Source organism: Paramisgurnus dabryanus, chromosome 15 (assembly GCF_030506205.2).
Source record: "Paramisgurnus dabryanus chromosome 15, PD_genome_1.1, whole genome shotgun sequence".
Taxonomy (NCBI): domain Eukaryota; kingdom Metazoa; phylum Chordata; class Actinopteri; order Cypriniformes; family Cobitidae; genus Paramisgurnus; species Paramisgurnus dabryanus.
Window position 1 is genome coordinate 4,367,731 of NC_133351.1, and position 13,627 is coordinate 4,381,357.

At 37.9% G+C, this 13,627-nt stretch overlaps 1 protein-coding gene across 9 annotated transcripts in view; it reads left to right on the top strand.

Annotated features, from left to right (window-relative positions):
• The window catches only part of tns1b (tensin 1b), a 320,658-nt gene that overhangs the window by 173,795 nt on the left and 133,236 nt on the right, over window positions 1-13,627 (top strand). The gene's annotated exons all lie outside the window — the stretch shown is intronic.

Consider the following 13,627-nt stretch of genomic DNA (forward strand, 5'->3'; position numbering starts at 1 on the left):
TATTTATTTACGTTAATAAAACTTTAAATATGGATATTTCTACAACAACACCGCACGGATTACCCTCAGAAGACCTTTGTTTATCATCCTGGAGCCGTTTGGATTTAATTTGTGAAGGATGGACGCACGTTTTTTGGACTTTAAGGTCGTGGACTATGGCTGGACCCCGTAACATTACATTTAATCAACAGAAAGATCTAAAATATTTTCTTTAATATCCGAAAATGTGTTTGTCTGAAAAACGATGGACATATGCAACTCGGACAGCTTGGGGGTGAGTAAATCATGGGTTTAATATCGTTTTTGGCCGAACTATCCCTTTAAGCCACGTTTAAATGCTTTGGTGGACACTGGGCCTAACGCTCACCTGGCAACACCTGTTAGCTAATCGTCTTGTGTAGGGCTGCATAACAATTAATCGCGACTAATCGTTTGCAAAATAAAAGTTCATATATGTTATGTGTATTGTGTATAATAATTCTGTATTTACACACACATGCATGTATAATTTTAGCAGAAAAATTATGTATATAATAAGTATATATAATATAAATTATATTTTAATATTTAAAAAAATCTGAATGTGTGTGTGTATTTATATATACAGAATTATTATACACAACACACATATATGAACTTTTATTCTGCAAACGATTAGTTGCGATTAATCGTTATTTAGCCCTAGTCTTGTGTTACATACTTCTATTGAAGTGAATACTCATGACTTGAGCTACATGAATCTGGCATAGTTTATAAGCCGAGGCACTTAGAGAAATTTAAAATATCTGGGGAGAGAATTTGTAAATAGTTATTTTTGGAAAAAAATGCATTTTTAAACGTTTTTAATTTTTTGTTGATAATTTAGTAATTTATTAAACAATGCTTTAAACGAATATTAAACTTTTATGACTAAAGTAGACTTGTTTCTGGGGAGGTACATCTTTTTACATTTTAGATGGTTTCTGTACACCTGGCCAATGGGACAAGACTCCCAGGCAAAGAGGGAAGAAAGAGGGGATTTTGGTTGTTAGTTTCATCCATTAGACTCCAGTGTTTCCGCTCGTCCCTTCTCTCTGGCCCTGCTCCCAGTCTTTGATTCTTGTCTGTACTTCTTGAATTTTGCACGTCCTCAATGCTGTGTTGGCTCTACAGTATGCTTCTGTTCCTGAAAACAATGGCTTCACACGGACCCCTCACATGGCGTTTAGGGTGCGGTCATCATCTATTACTGAGCTTGCATCTAGACTTTTTGTGACGTCCACGCCCTGTGCAGCACTTCAGTCCTATAATGGAGAGTAACTCCAAATTTAAGATGTTTTAGAAGTTGATGAAACTAACATTTGTATTTGCATTTAGTAGCCAAAGCACCTGTGTAGCGCTTCTCACAGTATGCATCGTTAAAAAGCAGTTTCACAGAAAATCATACTGTAGTGTTGTAAATGTCCAAGGTTCCCAGTTGTGCAGTTTCAATGGAAACCTTTCTTAAGAAACGCAATGTTTTTGTCTTTGGGCAAAAGGAGTCGGTCCAAGGTCTCACTAGATGATGATAAATGGATGCAGGGATTTGCTTACATTCAGACAGGAGAGCTTCAGGAGGGTTTGGTACTGATATTGGGTAATGGGGTCAGGCTTACAATCAACATTTCAGTTCATCCCAAATGTGCAATTGTGATTTAGGTCTTTTAGGAGTTTTTTGTCGGCCAGTTAAGTTTTTCCTTGAGACTTTTGTAAGTGCACTTTGTAAGTCATTGATTTATTTGGACTGTTTGGCAAAGAGTTTGCATGGCTGTTATGCAAATATGTTTGTTAGAAAAGGGTGTAATTAAACATACCAAACATATTAATTACGTTTGAGTTTAGAGTTAGGACAGCTTGCTTTTATACCAGTTGCAACCAACTTTAACATTTTACTCAATGAATTGTGCATCATAAATCCAAAAAGTGCATTGATTAACCCCTTTAGACCCTGCGTCCACTGGAATGGACATCACATGTTTTGTGCTTGAAAAAAAATGCTGATCAACAAATAAACATAACACCAGAAAAATCAGGTCTTGAAGGGGTTAAGTACATTAAAGTTCTGCATGTTGTTCTAGCTTTAAAGAAAGTGATTATAAATGGACTATTTATGTTGCTATATATGATGTCATCTACGGATTACAGTGGGACGCAGACTCTGATCCCAAAACCTCAGTGCGGGAGACGATAAATGAGTCTGGATGGTAGCGAATCTGATATTTGAGTATAGTGAGGTTTAGATTGGAGGGTTAAGATCCTGAACAGAGATCATTTATTAACCTCAGCATTTTTCTCTCTTCTCCGCTTCCAGCGGGAAGCTTTTTTGGAAGAAACCCCTTTATTCAACCCTACAATGAAAACAAACCATTCACTCCTCTTTTTTAAACCCTTATTAATCCAAAGCAGTCGCGTTAGACATGCTGTTTTGATTATCTTGTTAATGTGACGTCACACTGATAAAGCCCCGCCTACGGCCACTGTCTGACTACTTTACCCAAAAGCTTTTCGAAATGTGTTTTTTATCACGTTGTAGCACAAATGCGGCCAAAGATACTTTTGTCCCAGACTGTATTCACAGAAATCAAATCTATTTTTAACCAAAACCAGTGGCTTGTTTGCATTTAAAGATACAGACATGAAAACAGCACTTTACTGCTCCCGCCCAAATAGGGGCATTTTGGACATGCTGTAATAAATTCTAGACGCACCTAAGACTTGTATTACATCTTGTAAAAATGTGCATAATACGTGCCATTTAACATAAGTAGGCATCAGGGAAACAATTATGTGTATAAATAAAATCTGATATAACCCCTGAAACATTTCATTGGTGTTTTGAAGAATGATTTTTTTCAGGTTGGCTTTGTTTGGACCCTTGACACTAAGGGCCGGTTGATGCTGAGGCCTGCAGAGCAATAAACCAGTCATCACATACTATACATCACCAACACTTAAAAAGAGCCGAATCTCATGTGGAGATAATGACAGCAGTAGTAAAGACAGGAAATAGTCGACTCCACGTGAACTCGATTTTTCTTATTTGCTTTGCTTTAGCCGCTTTCCTAGTTGTATGGTGATACGGTTAATGTACACTGACAACATACGCATTTGTCAGCATTTTCGCTGCGTGCAAGTTTCTCTTGCATGTTAAACATTTCTGTACAGCTCATGCTTCACTGACGGTCAAGGCTTCTGGTAAAGCATTTTTAAATGGACGGAGCTCTCTGACAGAGACAGATCCGGGCATTCATTGCCAGACGTGGTATGATTATTCATCTCTCTTGATTTATCGTATGGTCTTTCTCATCAGCTCGTTGCTGCATAGATACAGTTGGAAAACAAACAGCAACATCCAAACTTGGTGAGATGGAATAATTAAAACAGCACAGAAAGAATATAAACAGCAGGCCAAATGGGTTACAATGTGAGTCATTGCCCCCGAAGGTAAGAACAGAAGAGAGAAGAATATACATGTAACAAACAGAGGCTGAGAAACCAATGAGAAAGACTGGCGATAGCTACAGTTTATATAATGTTTTATTAGAAACAGACTGTATTATAGAGTTGGCACTGCCATGAGAGAGAGTATTTTGCACTCTTCTGTTGAGCAGAGCTTCTTGTTGAGTATTCTTGTAGCTCAATTGGTAGAGAAAGATGTTAGCAGCACAAAAGGTGAACATCATACTATTAATGTGTTTGACCCCCTTTTACCTTCAGAACTGCCTTAATTCTACATGGCATTAATTCAACAAGGTGCTGAAAGCATTCCTTAGAAATGTTGGCCCATATTGATAGAATAGCATCTTGCAGTTGATGGAGATTTGTGGGATGCACATCCAGGGCACGAAGCTCCCGTTCCACCACACCCCAAAGAACCTCTATTGGGTTGAGATCTGGTGACTGTGGGGGCCATTTTAGTACAGTGATCTCATTGTCACGTTCAAGACACCAATTTGAAATGATTCAAGCTTTGTGACATAGTGGATTATCCTGCTGGAAGTAGCCATCAGAGGATGGGTACATGGTGGTCATAAAGGGATGGACATGGTTAGAAACAATGCTCAGGTAGGCCGTGGCATTTAAACGATGCCAATTGGCACTGAGGGGCCTTAAGTGTGCCAAGAAAACATCCTCCACACCATTACACCACCAGCCTGCACGGTGGTAATAAGGCATGATGGATCCATGTTCTCATTCGGTTTACGCCAAATTCTGACTCTACCGTCTGAATATCTCAACAGAAATTGAGATCTTCAACTGTCCAATTTTGGTGAGCTTGTGCAAATTGTAGCCTCTTTTTCCTATTTGTAGTGGAGATGAGTGGTACCCGGTGGGGTCTTCTGCTGTTGTAGCCCATCCGCCTCAAGGTTGTGCGTGTTGTGGCTTCACAAATGCTTTGCTGCATACCTCGGTTGTAACGAGTGGTTATTTCAGTCAAAGTTGCTCTTCTATCAGCTTGAATCAGTCAGCCCATTCTCCTCTGACCTTTAGCATCAACAAGGCATTTTCGCCCACAGGACTGCCACATACTGGATGTTTTTCCCTTTTCACACAATTCTTTGTAAACACTAGAAATGGTTGTGCGTGAAAATCCCAGTAACTGAGCAGATTGTGAAATACTCAGACCGGCCCGTCTGGCACCAACAACCATGCCACGCACAAAATTGCTCAAATCACCTTTCTTTCCCATTCTGACATTCAGTTTGGAGTTCAGGAGATTGTGTTGACCGGGACCACACCCCTAAATGCATTGAAGCAACTGCCATGTGATTGGTTGATTATATAATCGCATGAATGAGAAATTGAACAGGTGATCCCAATAATCCTTTAGGTGAGTGAGGTCTGTCTAATATGTTTGTTTGTCTGTCTATCCATCTGTACCTCTATATATCTGTCTGTCTATCTAATCTGTTTGTCTGTGTGTCTGTCCATCTAATCTGTACATCTATATACAAAAACATAAAAATTAAGTAAATTTGTGCTTAAAACAAGCAAAAAGGGGGGGGGGGGTATGGGGTAAGAAAAAAGTTCAAGATTTTTTTAACCCCATTGGCAGATTTTTTTACTTGTTTTAAACACAAATTTACTTAAATTGTATGTTTTTTGTCTAAAAACTTATTTTCTTAAAAATTTTGCTCATCAAGAAAATGCATCTTGATTTAAGACTTTTTCGATATTTGTACTGAAAACAAGACATAAATACTAAGTAAAAAAGTCATTTTTTGCAGTGTGTGTCAACATGTCTGTCTATCTATCTGTCTGCCTGCCCGTCTGTCTGTATATATGTCTATTCATATGTACATCTATATGTCTATCTGTCTGTATGCATGTCTGTATGTCTATCCATTTATGTCTGTCTATCTGTCTGTCTGTCAGATATCTGAAAGATTTGATGTATGGTAGTTCATTTATACCCACATAATTTGACAGTTCTTGTAACATTTTTTATTGGTAAAATATTATGTTGGATGTGTGCACCCTCTGATTCAAACACTATGATTTGTTCCTGTATGTTTTATGAGATGTGCATTACTGCATTAATACCATTGGCTCCAGCAGAAACAGAGCTCTGTGACTCAGGTCTTCCTATTGTTTTTTGTACAAGACCTTGTTTAGACTTAAACTAAAGCCAGGTGTACAGTAAGCTTTACAGTGCTTGTCTGTTATGAGTTTTGTGTGTATGATTGTAAGATACGGCATAAGTGAGATGTTGGGTAAAAGATTAAACATACTGCGGAAATTTGACGTCAGACTTTACGATGTACATCTTAGCTAAGATTTTAATCACTATTTAAAGTGCTTACGGGTCATTTCACATCATCAATGTCTTATTCTGACATCCTGATTGGCACAAGAACTTGAACCAAATGAACGCAAGCGAGACGCCGATGTTGGCAAAGTTTTGCCTAGAAAATACCAAGAAATCTGTCTGGAGTCTGACGCGACCGTATGATTATAGTGTGATGAGTGTGAGCCCTAAATATAACCATATATGTATTGCATGATGTAATATATAGCAAAACTCTTTTCTCTCTCTTACACACATATGCATAACCATTTGCTTTTGGGTCTCCAAATGACGGCTGTCATAGGATTAATCATAATGTTGAGCTGTGTTCTACATTTTCTGAGACTGTGAGGAGTGAGGCGAGCTCATATGACTCTATAGTAAGCCTTATAATCTTGATATTTTTATAGTGACATAACAGCAGGGTCCTAAAGCCACCCAAACCCCTTAACATTCTCTCTTACTGTAATTGTTTATTATTTTCATAGCTCTATTTCAGTCTCTGCCATAAGCGCTGGCTCGCGGTTCGTATAAAAGCCGATATGTGGACATAGACTCCGCTTCACCAGTGTGCGTGTGCGAGTCTGCATGTTTTTCAATGAACGTATTTTCTGCATGCATGTTCTTTTGATTTGAGTAGTGTCAGGTTTATGCGGTGAGCTTGATATCGTGTGACCTCACCAAATTGGTCTTCACGGACAAAACCGTCTGCTGAGAGTCGTAAAAGCGGCTTTGGTGGATGTATAGAGTAATTGTATAGCTGCTTTTAAAATGTATGTCCAACATAAATGCATTTATTAAGAAAGCCTTTCTCTTTATGGAACTTAAAGAAAGCTTTTTGTGAAACAAAATAGCTTGGACGTAATATCCTAGTTTTAGTTTTCATGCAAGGTAAAATGCCCCATTAAAGGGAACATTTCACAAGACTTTTTAAAGATGTCAAATAAATCTTTGGTGTCCCCAGAGTACATATGTGAAGTTTTAGCTCAAAATACCATATCGATAATTTATTACAGCATATTAAATATGCCACCTGTGCCAATTTTGGGTGTATCCTTTTAAATGTAAATGAGCTGATGAAATGCAAACTCTGATCGATATAATGGTGGTTTGTTGAAATTGAAACTCAAATATTCTCTCTCTCTCTCTCTCTCTCTCTCTCTCTCTCTCTCTTACTCACTCTCTGCAAGAAATGGCAGTGCTAATTAAGGGGTGTTATTATTATAACAAGATCCCCTTCTGACATCACAAGGGGAGCCAAATTTCAATAACTTATTTTTTCCAATGCTTACAGAGAAAGTTTACCAAAACTAAGTTACTGGTTTGTTCTTTATCACATTTTCTAGGTTGATAGCAACACTGGGACCCAATTATAGTACTTAAACATGAAAAAGTCATATTTTTGTGATATGTCCTCTTTAAAGTAAGCATCTCATCTCATTGAATGTGCTAAGCTATTACACTGCAAAAAATGACTTTCTTACTTACTGTTTTCAGTACAAATATCTAAAAATTATGCTTTTTCTTGATGAGCAAAAAGACCTAAGAACATAAGCCCAGTTTTAGACAAAATATATCAAATTTAAGTGAATTTGTGCTTAAAAAAACAATCATATCTGCCAATGGGGTGGAAAAAAAATCTAAAAATAAGTTTACATTTTTCTTAAAAGCTTAATTCAAGAAAAAAAAATCTTACCCCATTGTCAAATATTTTTGCTTGTTTCACTGCAAAACATTTTTTGTGAAAACAATTCTTAGTATTTTTGTCTTGTTTTTAGTAAAAATATCTAAAAGTTCTTAAAGTAAGATGCTTTTTCTTGATGAGCAAAACGACCCAAGAAAATAAGTCAAAAATATCAAATTTTGTGCATAAAAGAAGCAATATATATATATATATATATATATATATATATAAATCTGCCGATGGGTTAAGCAAAAAAATCTTGAAAATTTTTCTTAAACACTGAATTCAAGAAAAATTCAAGAAACATTTGCTTACCCCATTGGCAGATTTTTTGCTTGTTTTATGCACTTATTGTCACTTATTGATTTTTTGGTCAAAAAACTAGACTTATTTTCTTGGGTCATTTTGCTGGTCAAGAAAATTAATCTTGATTTAAGACTTTTTAGATATTTGTACTGAAAACAAAACAAAAATACTAAGAAAAAAAGTCATTTTTTTGCAGTGTATTTGGACAACTTCAATATTCTTAAATATTAATATTCTAAAGTTGTTGTTTGCCTTTAGTAGACTCAGTGTAGTTGTATCTAATACTTTAATGATATTTCTTTTAATAGTACTGTTTTTGTTTTGTGTCTGTGTAAAGTTTGTCATATACTGTAGGTTTAGTAAATACTGGCAGGATTTTCATTGACATCTGAACTATTATGCAAACACATGTGATTCATTAATAACATTGGCTACTGTTGTTGTTGTTGTAGATCACAGGTTCTCATCTTTAACATTCATTAGGATTAGCAGTGATTTACTGTACTATCATTACCACCTGCAGCTTTAAGAGCGGTGAAGGAATTCACAGTTTGCTCAATACGTGCGCACCACGTGTGAAACTCCCCTGTTGTGGGTCGCTCGTTCACGCACCTGCCTCTCTGCAAGGTTCTGATTGGCCCCTGCATGTTTCGGCAGGACCTTTACGGAATCACAGGAATGTTTTCCCATGGAAACTCCAGTGGACACGAGGAACGCTTCTCGTTTTGACCTCACTCTTTCTGCCATGCTAAACCTGGCATTTATTTCTCCCTGCGCGTAGCTAAAGACATCCTAAGTGTTAGTTGTAGCTATAACAATTACAGACAGCACCAAGAGAAGCATAAAAGATAATAAAACCCAGGATGCAGGAAATATGTCAGACTCATAACATCTAATAGGGGCTTTTCAGACGGGCCTACATTCACCGCTTACAAACAACAGCAACAACAGACACAACAAACATGCATTATATTTCAAGAAGCCAAGTTTGTGTTGATATAAGTGATATTTTACATTTTATTATTTTGCACAAAAAGACCAGAAGTTGGGCTCCTAAATAAATTTTTAATCTTTGGCATGGCTTTACTCAGTAAGATATTAAAGATATCAAAGTTATATTTTTCCCAAATGTTGCCTGTTGCCATATGCAATCTCCTGTACATTTTGGCTCTCGCTTTGGTGTTATAAAGTCAAGACTGTAGGGTAGTCTGCTGCAGTGTACGGTCAGCTGCATGGAATCAGAGGGTGACAGATGGGACACAATGTGGTTTTGAAAATGAATGGATGGCATTTAGGGCAAGCCCATGTCTCTTTTTTTGGTTCATTTTTTTGGTTGCACCCTTTCTCTACTCTTTTTCTCCCTTCTTCCCAGGCTTGTGATTAATGCCGAACACTGAATCCCACACCATATACCAACATCTGTTACGCGTAACTGCGGGAACTATCCAGACAGACATCTCACTTTGATGCTTGCTGACATCTTCTGTATAATTACTTTGATATCACCAAACAAAACGACTCATGTTTTCCATTAAAAAAAGTGTGTTTCTTGAAGACTCCTTTGTGGAAACTACCCTCAGAAATGCTTATTAAAAGCCACGGCTGTACGATGTCACGTCTTAACAATTATATCTGTATTTTTTTGGACACACAACAGCTGTATTTTTTAAAATACACACTACAGCGTCCTAATCTTATTATGGTAATAATATAGTAACCAGTACTGCAATTAGACAATATTTGTTGCTTAAAAAAATTAAGCAAGTTTTGACTGATCCACAACAGACAAAAGCCTTTTTCACACCGTAATTTTGGTAAATGACCATGAATTTACCAGAATGAATTTACCAGTAAATACGAAAATGTGCTGTTCACACACGCAGTTACGTTCCATCTTTTTACCAGTAGGACATCATTCACACATCAGTATCAAAATACCGGTAAACTCGGAGAGAAAGTGGAAGTATCCTGTGATGCGCGGCGTGCTCAGTGTTGTATTTGTTAACAATCTACGTCGTTCATATCCACGGTCCGTATTTTGATGTTTTCACATCTGTGGCAAAAGCTGACGGTCGCGAAGTTGCTCGTGACCAAACAATATTGCATTACAATGATGTAGTGGTACATGGAGAAGTGGGTATACTCTGACTTTATGCCCTCATGTTTTTATAGTAGAAGTAGGTGTACCCCATGCCATCAAATTAAGAAGTGGGTATATACCTGCGTATACCCTGCACTACACAACTGTTGCATTAGGCGATGTCAAACTGAAACTGCACACTGCAAAAAATGATTTTCAAGAAAAAAAATTCTTAGTATTTTTGTCTTGTTTTCAGTAAAAATATCAAAAAATTCTTCAATTAAGATGCTTTTTCTTGATGAGCAAAACGACCCATGTTTTAGATCAAAAATATCAAATTTAACCCTTATGGGTTGTTGAGACCATTTTGGTTTTTTATGTCTTAATTTGGCCACAACTTTCTCTGTGTTTCAGCAAATGGAATGATTTTTGGTGACACATTTTATATTTACACATATTTTGAGAAAATGCTTTGAATTTTTTTAAAAACTCAACGATATAACGTGGGCAAATTTACTACCATTATAACTCAATGTACAAGCCAGAAATCAAGCTCTGTTTTTTGCACAGGCCTACTAAAGGGTTAATGGTGCCACATGGTGATCAACAGTAAATTTGACCTCTTAGCAAAAGGAAAAACAGTCAACAATCAAGAATGCATGATATTAAGGTGTCATTGCTTTGCAATCAAAAAATGTCATTATAATGGAAGTCAATGGGGCCACGAACAACTAATTAGGGAGAAACTGCACAAAAACTAAAAATGCACCAACGCCAATGTTTTTATCAACACTGTAAGAAATTTGCTGTAATTATGCAGCTGGTTGCCAGTAACTTACTGTAGAAGATAAAGACTGAAAATGTTTCATATTTATTTAACTTTAAACAAAGTGCTGCCAGTAAATAACATAAATGTAAAATCCACAGTAAGTTACTGGCAGCTAGTTGGCCGCGAGCTCCGTGTCGTATTTGTACACAATGGCGGGTTATGACTTAATATCGTCGGTCCGTATTTTGTTGTTTTCACATCTGTGGCAAACGGTCGTGAAGTTGCTCGTGACCAAACAACATTGCGTTAGGCGGCGTCAAACGGAACCTGTGTTTGCACATTAGGCTTCACCGAGGGTGTGCTAAGGACGTCGGCAATTTTGCAAATATATGGTAAGCTGTTTTAAACAACTTTGAAGAAATGTGGATGTTAAGTTCAGTTGTGCTCGACTTTTAAGCAGCATGGGTGTGGAAACGAACGTAAACAGTGCGGTGGTAAACGCGTCATCTGTTTAAAAACGTTCTGATTGGCCTGATCTGTCCGCGCGGTCTGACGTCGTCCGTTCTAAATGCCGGTATCCTTTATTTTTCGTTCACACATAGCGCTTACCGGTAAATTACTGGTAATCTTACAACCTGTTTTAGTGGTATACTGGGAGCACTGATTTACCGGAAAGGTTCTGTTCACACATGACATGTTAACTGCAATTTACCAGTAAATTACCAGTAAAGACTGTATGCGTGAAAGGGACTAATGACGCACGTGCCGTAATGAGGATGCGCGTGTCATGGCAACATGAAGTTGGTTAAACTCTTTAAAATGAGGGATTTACAACATTCACTACGAGAAATGTCAGCAAACTGGACTGAAGCAGATATCAGGTAAGTTAGCTCGTTACTTACTGCGTTGAAACGGAGATCATTCAGCAGCATAAAAAAATATATCGCGTCACATGCTCATTTGAGCTATAATAAAGGAAAATACCCGCGCGTCATCCTAACAAGATATATCGTTTAGCTCCTCAAAATGCGGGTTTTAAATGCATATAAACAATCACGATGAGAAATGTCTGAAAACTGTATCAAAGCAGAGATCAGGGAGCTCGTCAAATATCCACTCTGAAGCTGAGATCATTCACCAGAATAGAACTGTGCGTTCACGCACTCCTTTGTAGTCTTATCATAAAAAAATTGCACGCGAGTTGTTTCTGGAGAGAGAAATAATAAAAAATATGCAAACTTCAGACGCTGCGTAGAAGAGAGGGCGGGACTTTCAACAGGTCACGTGTTTTTTCGGGACCGGGTAATCATGTCAGTGTGAATGAATAAAATATCAAACTGTCCCGGAAAATTCCAGGATGCCTGTCCCGTGTATCTTACGGCATATCTGTGTGAAAAGGGCTTAAGTGGCTGTTTTTTACACAAACAACACGGAAGGGTATGAATTTGAAACACCCACAAGGGTTAAGTGATTTTGTGCATAAAACAAGCAAAAAAAAAAAAATCTCCCAATGGGGTAACCAAAAAATAGTGAAACTTTTTCTTAAACACTAAATTCAAGAAAATTCAAGAAAAAACCCCAATTGATATTTTTGGTCTAAAAACTAGACTTATTTTCTTGGGTCGTTTTGCTCATCAAGAAAATGCATTAAGATTTTTTTTCTTGAAAATCATTTTTTCAGTGCATCTTAAACAATAGTACTGTTCGTACATTAGGCTTCACAGAAGGTGTGCTAATGGTGTCTGCAAATAGATGGTAAGCTGTTTTAAACAACTTTGGTGAAGAATTGTGGACATTAACTTCAGGTGTGCTCGACTTTTAAGCAGCATGTGTGTGGAAACATCCGTAAACCGTGCGGGGGTAAATGCATCATCTGTATCAAGACTTTATGATTGGCCCGAAGCTGTCAGCGTGGTCTGAGGTCGTCCGTTCTAAATGTCGGTAATCTATATTTTTGTTCACACATAGCGCTTACCGGTAAATTACAGGTAGTCTTACAACCTCTCTTACTGGTAAATTGGCAGCCTTGATTTACCAGAAAGGTTCTGTTCACAGTAAATTACCAGTAAAGACTGTATGTGTGAAAGGGACTAATGTGGTATAGTATGCAGGTATGACCTACCAGATCTACCCGAAGGGGCGATGTGCTGATGCTAACCAGCCCAACACTGACCCACAGGCAATGATGCTTATCATGCATGATGTTTTGCCTGTGTTTTTATTCGTTTTGGTGGCCGGAGGTTATTTTTGGGGGAAGGGTTGGTACGTAATCTGAAAAGACCCGTAATCCTGTATTCAACAGTTTCACAGACGAGGCTTAAGGCTAGTCCTAGACTAAAACAAATTTTTTGAGCTGTCTTAAATAAAAATAACAGATTTTAAAATATGCCAGTGCCAGTGATTTTGTCTCAAGATGCTAATGCTGCGTTCACACCAGCCACGGTAGAGGCATTAAGCGCGAGTGATTTCAATGTTAAGTCAATGTGAAGACGTGTTGACGCGCGTCTGGAGGTCTTGCAGCATGAATGAGGCATTTAGCACGACGCGGTAGAGGCGTCTAGTTGGCACGAATGGTGCGAATTGCGCGTTGTCGCGGGAAATGCGCAAGTTGAAAAATTTGAACTTTGGTGGAAAAACGCGCTGCGTTAACCAATCAGGAGCTTGCTCTAGTAGTGACGTGATTGCTTGCTTGCTGTAAAGTCGCAGAAGCCCCTCCCATGATGCAAATTTCTGCGTGAATGTCTCGATGGCTAGAATTTCATGTGCGACTTTAACGCGTAAACTCAAAATGTTCAAGTGGCAAACTAGACGCAGTAGAAGCTAATTTTACGCCTCAAATGCAGCTGGTGTGAACCCACAGTAACAGTTATATCTTTTTAAGGCAAAAGATGCTTAAAAATCCTAATTTAACTAAGGTTAAGCTAAGCCTTGTCTGTGAAACCAGGCCTTAGAGTCATAAATAGAGAGAGAGAGCAAGGGAGA